Here is a 10,792-nt window from a genome sequence, read left to right on the forward strand (position 1 = left end):
AAAGTGTTTCATCACTTCCCAAGGTACATCTACAAACCCCATTGCCAGGGGTATACAGTATTAATCCCCCCAAGCAGGATAATTCTACAAGCATCTAATGGATAAAACTGGTCTAAATACCTTATAAGACACAATAATCTGTGACAGGGTGGAGGACCCTGTCCCTCTGACCCACTGGTACAACCACTCCACTTATCTGTAGATGCCAAGAGCTGCTGTTCCTGCAGATTATCTCTTTTGTTTTTCTGAAAGCTTTAGTGGGTTTAATTGGGTAAACAAGCCCAATTCTACATGTGCACAAGGCAGGTAAGAGTCCTACGCTGTTCTAAGTCCAATCACTGAAGTACTGAAGCCATATTTAAAGGGGAAGTAATGGTTTTGCTTTGATGACCACGCTGATTTAAATACAGACCTTGCTTTGAAACTTGTAGTTGCAAATTTGATTTGTTCTATGGTGCAGACACTCATCCTTCCACATAACCCTTCTGATATTTCTTTTTAGGTCTCTCTCCTCCTTAAGCAGCTACAGCACTAGAGTGAAACACAAGGTCCATGACAGTAGAGCGTGACACTGCAAGATGTTTAGACAGTTAACCAGGGACTTTTCATGGGTCAATGTGACTGTAGAGCTACAGGAGCAATCCCAAAGTTCATTAAAGACATGTGGATAAATATAACAAATACCTAATACACAGTTGAAGACAGCAGCAGTACATAGTTTGAATATTATACGTCGCAGGGTGTGATGTGCTGTCATAAACACTGCATGTCTATTTACAATCTTTATTTAAAACTGTCTTGGTGAAATGCAGGGGCGGTTTCTGTGAGCATTATTGTTATATCATACCCATGCAAAATAGCTACATAAAGGTCAACGCATAAGCAGGACTTCATTGCAATCATGTACTGTTGTGTGTACTGAAATCATATTAACTAGAGTATGGCACATTATCTCTCATTCTGAAAGGGATAAATCAATGGATTCGCTGCAAAATCATGACCTGTGCAAATAGGGCTAATCTTTTAAACTACGTGCCTTGATTTCGGGATCTGATCACATCCCTCCATGATATATTTGTAATGTCCACGTACCAAAACGTATCAGAAAGCATTTTGGGATATTGGAGGATGCACCAAAAATGTAGTTCAGTATTACAGTGCCCACACTTCTGACAAACCGCTCTACCTGATGCGATCTAATTTAGAACTGGACTTGAGACTAACCCGATCCCGGTTCTCGAGTCCGGTATTAAACGCTGCGTAGTGTAGACACTAACCTTATTTAGCACTAATACGATTTAAAGGCATAGTGTGGACAGAGCCTTAGTGTGCCATCTTCATCAGTTTTCACAGTTAACACATAGATCTTGATCATCCTTTATTTAAAGTCAAGGGTCTATTTTAATGATTGAAACCGAGGTGTATCTAAATACTACTGCCCTATTATTAATATATTATTCCCTTTCAGTTTCCTCCTCTCTCCCACCTCCGTAATAACATCCCTACATTAAAACAACAGTGGAAAGTGGTCTGCGTTAGGGTTTTAGGGTAGCAGCCAACTACTGTAGGTATTAACACTACTGCTGAAAAAAACAAACAATTCAGCCCCCTTACCTTTTTATCATGTTTGCAATCATACTCAGTGGTCCTTATTGCAAAAACTCTCTACTATACTATACTGTACTGTGTTTTTAAATGTTTAGTCTGTGGTTAAGGTGGCTTGACAGTAGCTGAGCAGCTGCTCTTCAATTCTTATTGCCAGCCATAGATATATGGTGACACAGATTAGATCAACCAAATTGTCCTTATGTTAGTAAGTGCTAGTGCCTTCTAGTAAACACCTTTTCTGGGTTAGCAATGCAAAAGCAATACAAAAACCTGATCTGCAGTTGGTGCTCACTAGGTGGTACTGGTGTACTGAAATAAAGACAGTGATCTAGCCTAAATCTTCTATGTCTATGGCAACTAGAACTAAAAAACTTATTTTGAACTCAGGCCAAAGCATCTTACACAGACTTATCGAAACAAGTAAAAGCATAAGAACTACTCCAGGGGTGTGGAATTCATATTGTCCAACGACCGGGATAACAAAAGTTGCCATTTACATATTTTTTTTTATTTGAACGCTACTTTGAACTGTATTAAAATGATTATGCTTTTTAACTAGATTTGAATAGAAGCAATATAAGTTATTTACTGGACATGCACAACTAGTCGACTGTGAAACTATTAAAATGTGAAGATTGACAAATATGTTTAAATGATAAAAACAAGATTAGATATAAGATTAGGCTATCTGTACAATATTTTATTATTATTTTTCAGACTGTAAATCTCATGGCATGTGTTTATTTATTTATTTTTCAGTTACGAGTAGTGAAGGGAACGAATGTACTTTTTGGTAGAAAAACAGGAATACACAAGGAAAATCAGAATTCCACAAAGCAGCAGTGATATTTGGCAAGGATTTCGTATCTGTGATGCAACAAACTAAAACACCTGTACATCAGCAGTTGAATTCGGACTAGAGAAAAAGTGGAAAAAAACAGGCAGAATCTTTTAACATTTTCATATTGTAATAACTCCAAGTATTGCTTGTTATAGTTTTACTCTTAGTATGTTACTTAACTTAAATTTACTTGCAAATGTGTTCCACTGAAAAAAATATTTCCTTAAACATATGTTATAAATGTGTTGAGGTGGGGAGGGATCACAGAGACTTGGTGTATCTTGAAGAATGTAGTAAACCAGTCAAGCTGCAAGCCTAGATCTGCCCCTGTATATATATATATATATATATATATATATATATATATATATATATATATATATATATATATATATATATTATACAAACGTGCTCAAATTTGTTGGTACCCTTACAGCTCATTGAAATAATGCTTCATTCCTCCTGAAAAGTGATGAAATTAAAAGCTATTTTATCATGTATACTTGCATGCCTTTGGTATGTCATAGAATAAAGCAAAGAAGCTGTGAAAAGAGATGAATTATTGCTTATTCTACAAAGATATTCTAAAATGGCCTGGACACATTTGTTGGTACCCCTTAGAAAAGATAATAAATAATTGGATTATAGTGATATTTCAAACTAATTAGTTTCTTTAATTAGTATCACACATGTCTCCAATCTTGTAATCAGTCATTCAGCCTATTTAAATGGAGAAAAGTAGTCACTGTGCTGTTTGGTATCATTGTGTGCACCACACTGAACATGGACCAGAGAAAGCAAAGGAGAGAGTTGTCTGAGGAGATCAGAAAGAAAATAATAGACAAGCATGGTAAAGGTAAAGGCTACAAGACCATCTCCAAGCAGCTTGATGTTCCTGTGACAACAGTTGCAAATATTATTAAGAAGTTTAAGGTCCATGGAACTGTAGCCAACCTCCCTGGGCGCGGCCGCAAGAGGAAAATCGACCCCAGAGTGAACAGAAGGATAGTGCGAATGGTAGAAAAAGAACCAAGGATAACTGCCAAAGAGATACAAGCTGAACTCCAAGGTGAAGGTACGTCAGTTTCTGATCGCACCATCCGTCGCTTTTTGAGCGAAAGTGGGCTCCATGGAAGAAGACCCAGGAGGACTCCACTTTTGACAGAAAAACATAAAAAAGCCAGACTGGAATTTGCTAAAATGCATATTGACAAGCCACAATCCTTCTGGGAGAATGTCCTTTGGACAGATGAGTCAAAACTGGAGCTTTTTGGCAAGTCACATCAGCTCTATGTTCACAGATGAAAAATGAAGCTTTCAAAGAAAAGAACACCATACCTACAGTGAAACATGGAGGAGGCTCAGTTATGTTTTGGGGCTGCTTTGCTGCGCCTGGCACAGGGTGCCTTGAATCTGTGCAGGGCACAATGAAATCTCAAGACTATCAAGGCATTCTAGAGCGAAATGTACTGCCCAGTGTCAGAAAGCTCTGTCTCAGTCGCAGGTCATGGGTCCTCCAACAGGATAATGACCCAAAACACACAGCTAAAAGCACCCAAGAATGGATAAAAACAAAACATTGGACTATTCTGAAGTGGCCTTCTATGAGTCCTGATCTGAATCCTATCGAACATCTATGGAAAGAGTTGAAACTTGCAGTCTGGAGAAGGCACCCATCAAACCTGAGACAGCTGGAGCAGTTTGCTCAGGAAGAGTGGGCCAAACTACCTGTTAACAGGTGCAGAAGTCTCATTGAGAGCTACAGAAAACGTTTGATTGCAGTGATTGCCTCTAAAGGTTGTGCAACAAAATATTAGGTTAGCGGTCCCATCATTTTTGTCCATGCCATTTTCATTTGTTTTATTATTTACAATATTATGTTGAATAAAAAATCAAAAGCAAAGTCTGATTTCTATTAAATATGGAATAAACAATGGTGGATGCCAATTACTTTTGTCAGTTTCAAGTTATTTCAGAGAAAATTGTGCATTCTTCGTTTTTTGTGGAGGGGTACCAACAAATTTGAGCACGTCTGTATATATGATAATTAATACTCACATCCGGTTTATCCATTTCGCACTGTAAAAAAAAAAAAAAATTACAACTAGCAACCGACTGAGAATACAGCGAAAAACAGCCTAATCCATGTTTTAGTGTTTTGCCTCATACACTTTATAAATAAATTACATATTTATGTATTGTAATGTTACAAACTTTTCAAAAACACTCTGTGTCTGAGTAATTAGAGTACCTTTTATTATTATTTTTATTATTATTTATTTCTTAGCTGACACCCTTATCCAGGGCGACTTACAATTGTTACAAGATATCACATTATTTTTACATACAATTACCCATTTATACAGTTGGGTTTTTACTGGAGCAAGTACCTTGCTCAAAGGTACAGCAGCAGTGTCCCCCCGTCCTGGGACTGAACCCACAACCCTCTGGTCAAGAGTCTAGAGCCCTAACCACTACTCCACACTGCTGCCCCTTTGTAATGTGTCTGCATAATAACACATTTACCGTAGACATTATGACATATATAATACAAATACAAATTATACAAACAATTGTATCACCATCTTGCAAGATTTGATGCTTCTTAAGTTTGAGGGGTCTAAATTTGAGGAGCATGACCCCAGCACAGCTACTGAATATTGAGGGGTCTGAGTTTGAGGAGCACGACCCCAGCACAGCTATTGAATATTGCGGGGTCTGAGTCTGAGGAGCACGACCCCCCAGCACATCTATTGCATATTGAGGGGTCTGAATTGGAGGAGCACGACCCCAGCACAGCTACTGAATATTAAGGGGTCTGAATTTGAGGAGCATGACCCCAGCACAGCTATTGCATATTGAGGGGTCTGAATTTGAGGAGCATGACCCAAGCACAGCTACTGAATATTGAGGGGTCTGAACTTGAGGAGCACGACCCCAGCACAGCTACTGAATATTGGCTTACTTCTGGTGCTACCAAGCATGTGAGGTGCCATAAGAGACACCTTTCTTTGTAACTCTCTTGGTGCATGAGGTCTGACATAGTCTGAATCTTTTTTTATTTTATTTTTTATTATTATTTTGTTTTTGCCATGAACACAAATTACAAGGGCGCAATTTTGCCAAGTATGTTTGGACTGAATTACTTTTACTTTTTATCTTTAATTTCATGAAGCAAAACTGGATATTAATCACTAATTGACTGATTGTGTTCACTGTTAAATAAAAGCAAAATCCTACAAGTTATATTCTAGTAGATTTTTCAAGAAGTTGTCTTCAAAAATTCCACACCCCTGCCACTCATCAGCAAAAGAAAACAGAATAATTAAAAAAAAAATGTATTACAAAAATAATCTGAAGACTTTCTTTAAAACTAACTGTTAATAGGGTTTACCTTTTTTCAGCGTCTACAGTAATGGCCACACTTCAAACTGGACTACAACTGTGCAACCTTTATTTTTATCATTAGGGTTTCCATACCTTGAAAGGGCTAAGGACCGTTCCAGTCCAGGTTTATATTCCAGTCAGGCACAGAGGTTAGATGAAATAGGAAACACCTGCAATATGTAACTCACACTTTTAAGTAAATGGCTGTCATCCACAACTTCACACACTCAATAATAAACTGGCGGGTACAACTGTGAGACACTTAGACAAATGTTTCGACTAAATTTCCTCATTACACTGATGAAGGCATCAGAAGAAACATTTTTCTCCTTGATAGTTTTACCCAGTAAATGGGCTCTCTCTCAGATGACAGACAATTAATTTACTACGCAAATGGAATGGAATCCCTGACATGTATTCTGTAATATATTAAGCCTTCATCTCCCTGTTGCAAGATGGGCAAAAGCAGATCTAATAGAAGCCAATTAGTTTGATAGATGCTTCTATATCCAAGAGTCATGACTATGGGTTTCTGAAGGTGGACAATATTCAGGAATGGTAATGTATCCATCCAGGACAATTTAAACACTTTGCAGACTCACACACCTCCATGTGAAATCAGTGCTACTCTGGCTGTCCATGTTGGCCCTACAGTACATCCTATTGATGAAATAAATAGCACATTTCCTTTTGTTTCTGTTTTTTACTGTCCATGTACCTTTTTATTATGCTGTGATCTGCCAGTTTGGATCAAGCTTCCTTTTATATTGCTGGCAATACACTGTATGGACCAGATGGGGCTGGCGCTTCCCAATGTAAGGACACTTTTATATAAAAAATGCCAGGAAACTAGAACTGAGCAGCTTCTGAACTCATATTGCAGTTAAAGCACTTAACAGAACACCCTGCAACGTTTACAAGAAACACTTTAACACTTTAAAGTAATTTTTCACCTTCATGAGGCATAATTAATAATGTTAATCTACATTCAGGGGCTGTATGCAGTAAACACAGCCCACACTTTTATATAAATGGATTATCCATACTCAGTTTGTTGGGAAACAGCATCTCTGACGTATATTCTGTAAAAGATATACTGTATAAGTGGCATCTCCCTGTTGAAAATAATCTTCAGTTGTTTAGTCAGTATCAAAACGATCAGGAATATGTAAAAAAAAAAAAAAAAAAAAGCTGTGATATGAACAACACGAAATGCAGCAGACAGTGTAATGTGTTTCACGTAAACACTGCAGGAGGCTCTTTAACACTTTATCACAGATTAAATTATGAGAAAAACAACAATCTGAGTAATTGCAATATGAACCAATGATTGTGAACATCACAAAAGGGCCAGTAAATTAAAGAAATGAAAATGTAATTTGAAGCTGCATACTCTTGAGATGAAAAGCTACAAATGCAGGGGTTTTGCTGCAAACCAGCACAGCTGCCAAAAGCTCAGAACCTATTAGCTGTAGTAAATGTCTTTGTTTTTTCTCTTCTGTGCAGTAATGTCCTGAACAGCTGAATAGGTTTATTGATTAACCTCAATTAGACACTTCTATGACCAAATAAGAAACATGAATGCTCTATTCAGAGACATAACCAGAGTGGATGCAGATGTTTTGAAGACTATACCTTAATACTGTACCATTTAACTACCAGGATCATTTAAAACGAGAATGAAGCCTTGGGTGTTTGATAAACTGTTAACATTTGCTTCTGTGCCATGAATGTTTTATTTATGACCATGTGGTAAATCACATGCCATGGATGCTTGTTTGCTTTAAAAATAGAATCCCCAGAGGTATTGATCTAAACTGTGCTCTTCTAGGATACTGCTGTCTTTATAAAACTTAACAGTACTTGCATTGATTCATAATCATAAATCATTTTTGGTTACTGTCTGATTTTTTAGCGCACTGTTTGATTGCAGCCAAGTAGAGAATATATACAGTAGTGTGGCTCAGTAGCTGTTTCACCCATATGAAAAAAAATATACATTATGTAGAAGGTTATAGCAATTATATATCAAATTACCAGTATATCTCTGAAATATAGCTCAATATGTATATATTATTGTAGTAGTGTCCATTCTACTCCTTTTATCACTAAATATCTTGGTAACCTTAAAAAAAAGGAATGATCAAATCTTATAGTACAAGCAAAGTATTATAATGAGCAAGCTAAGTGCAGAGGTACTCCAAATATGATCAATTTACAACAAATGCAGAACGACTAGAGGGTGGGGGGTGCATTCATTCGCTAATTTATCCCCTACCCCACCCAAAAAAGGGGTTTCTGCAATTTGTGAATGGGTGCCAACACTGCTGCCACTTCTGTTTTGCATTTATTCATTAGCCCAATGCTATTCTGAGGTCAGTAGCCTGTATTTTACACAGTCAAAACGACATTAACGTATCTATCACTTACTGAAAATATATCATTTCTCCTTTCTCTCATTATACAGTATTGGAGTCATGCAACTACAGCGTCCTTTATAAAAGAGGAGCTGTATGAAGATGGTATCAATGTAGCTCACCTATCGTGTACCAAGAGGATTTTAGCCACCAAAAAACACACATCAATTATAAAAAATGTCTTTAAAAAAACCAAAATCCTATAAAAACTGTATCTACCCAAGCGACCGCTGAGTTTGTGTAGCACGCTCCGGATGTTTCTGCTGCTCCTATAGTGGCACTATCGTGGTCTTTTCACGGAACATCCATCTAATTGTGGCCAAGACCTTGTCTGGGGACCTCTAATTACACAATACAGCAGCTGTTTGGCAACATTTCCTACCCTAAACAGCAACTGTGGGGATATTTAATTTCTCTCCAAAACACGGGCGTTTTTTAAAACTGTACTACCAAGAAATTGTGTTTTTAATAGCCTGCACTGTCTGTACCAGTAGAGTCTGAGTAAGTGCTTCTCTATAATTTAGCACTGAATACGCATCTTCCATCACGACGATTTGATTTCCTTTTTTGGCCATCATTAGTTGTTGTAGTTACAAAGTAACAGCTTACAGGGTTTCGTGTTTAAAATAAAGAATGATTTACAAACAACTCGGGTCTTTTCAGAGGTACTGTTTTTTTTAAAAAAACACATCAGTCATGTCGACGCACCTGGTCCACCACCTATATTTTAAATATACGACGTTTCATCATCATAAACGCCGAACGGACAAGCACCACATTCAACCTACAGCTTCTGCGAAAGAAATATCCACTACCACCGTTTTAGGCGTTGGCATTAAAATGTGTTATTGTCCATTATGGGTTGGACATTCTTTTTATGCAATGGGTCGGTGGGTTTTAAAATAACCCGACACGTTTTTTTAGGAAGCGTTATAATTCTAATTAGAATTAGAATGACAGCATATCCACATTTTATAAATATTGAGACAACATGTACAAAATAGTCAATATTGTTCCTTACCTTTGCGGTATTTTCTTTTGAAGTCTGGACAATGAAAATATTAATATAGAATGCCAGTGGTGCACCTAAACTAGCTAGTCATCACTTAATTTTGCTGCTGTCGTGATCAAGCGGTTAGTCCAGCACTGTAATTTCTTATTTATTCAAATGCTTGCGGAATTTTGCATCTTGGTGACTTGGATTTTCAAATAAGATTACAAGTCCAATAATAGGTGTCGTTGGATGAGCACCTCTATTCAAACCATGACAAGGGTCTCAGCTGCAGCTCGCTCTAGAAGTAAACGGGGAATGCAATCCAGTGATCTGCGCACGCACCACACAAGCCACTCGGTCCTCCTCTCTGCTCTCAGTGGCACAGCGACTGCAGGCTGCAGCAACAGCACTGACGCGCTGGAGCACGGCAAGGTAACTCGGCTGCCAAGCCTCTCAGTCTCTCACCTGTCAGTTGTTTCTTCGTTTGGAACAGGTTGATAATAAAAAAGAGAATGGTTTCGCGACCTCGCATAAATTGGACTAGCTAGACATACCACGACGACGTTATCCGTATTTTCTCTTGAAATAACATTGTTTATAAAACGATAACACATGTTATTTTGTTTGATTTAGGGATTGGGAGATTTTACTACAAATACGGCTTAAGGTCCACAGCACAAAACAAATTCGTAATTTACCTTTCTCTAAACTAGCCAATACAAATAAATATGTATCTTTCTCCAGCCATGATGTTAAACTACTGTGTTTTGAGGGTTTCTTACTGGCTGTATAACTGTTACTGGAAATACTTCTAGTTACTAATGATTATATACCAGAAATAAATATGTATTGAAGTACAATGCCCCAGCTTGCTTGTAAGTAACTGAAAATGTTTTATGTGAGGTTCCCCTCAATTCTTGTAGCTATCCCAATGGGAGTCTTATTTCCATCCCTGAGACTGCACAGTGGATCATGTGATCAGTCACATGCTTGAGCTGTTTTGATTGCCTCATGATAAGCCTTCTTTATTAACATTTTCTAATAAAGTATCCACACCCACTGTTTATCACTGAGAGAGGACAAACATCCCTTCATGACAGCCATGTAAAGGATATTATATCCTGTTTCCAGATTTCAGTAGGACTTTCATCCCTTTTTCATTTTCTCCAAAGGCACACATCCAGCTTTAGAAAATGCTTCTCAATTAGAAACTCATCTATTTCAACAAAATAATCACATTTTTATCTGGTCTGGTCTGCCCTAACATGATTCAGTGGTAGTGCTGAAGCAAGTAACAGGAAGGTAATATTAGTTGTCAACAGTGATGAATGGCCCAGTGAATACCAATTCAAAAAGTGTAACACTGAGGGACTCACATATGTATCTGTCTGGGGCTCTGTGATATTCATTCAATAGAGCTGTAAGATACCGTTTGTAACAATTACCATAGAAAACAGCAATCACAGTATTATAAAAGAAAAGGGCAGTAAAATAGTATTATTTATTTATTTATTTATCTACAACAGACAGCACTGACTCTATTAA

The 10,792-nt window shown here is 37.5% G+C and overlaps 1 protein-coding gene across 1 annotated transcript in view; it reads right to left on the bottom strand.

Moving 5' to 3' along the window:
• Positions 1-9,590, bottom strand: part of LOC117405416 (retinoic acid-induced protein 2-like) — a 28,109-nt gene extending 18,519 nt beyond the window's left edge. Inside the window, exon 1 of the mRNA XM_034008464.3 lies at positions 9,275-9,590. The gene's annotated coding sequence lies outside the window, so the exon portion shown is untranslated. The remainder of the gene's footprint in view (positions 1-9,274) is intronic.
• Between the last annotated feature and the right edge of the window lie 1,202 nt (positions 9,591-10,792).

This window comes from Acipenser ruthenus, chromosome 9 (genome assembly GCF_902713425.1).
Source record: "Acipenser ruthenus chromosome 9, fAciRut3.2 maternal haplotype, whole genome shotgun sequence".
Lineage (NCBI taxonomy): Eukaryota > Metazoa > Chordata > Actinopteri > Acipenseriformes > Acipenseridae > Acipenser > Acipenser ruthenus.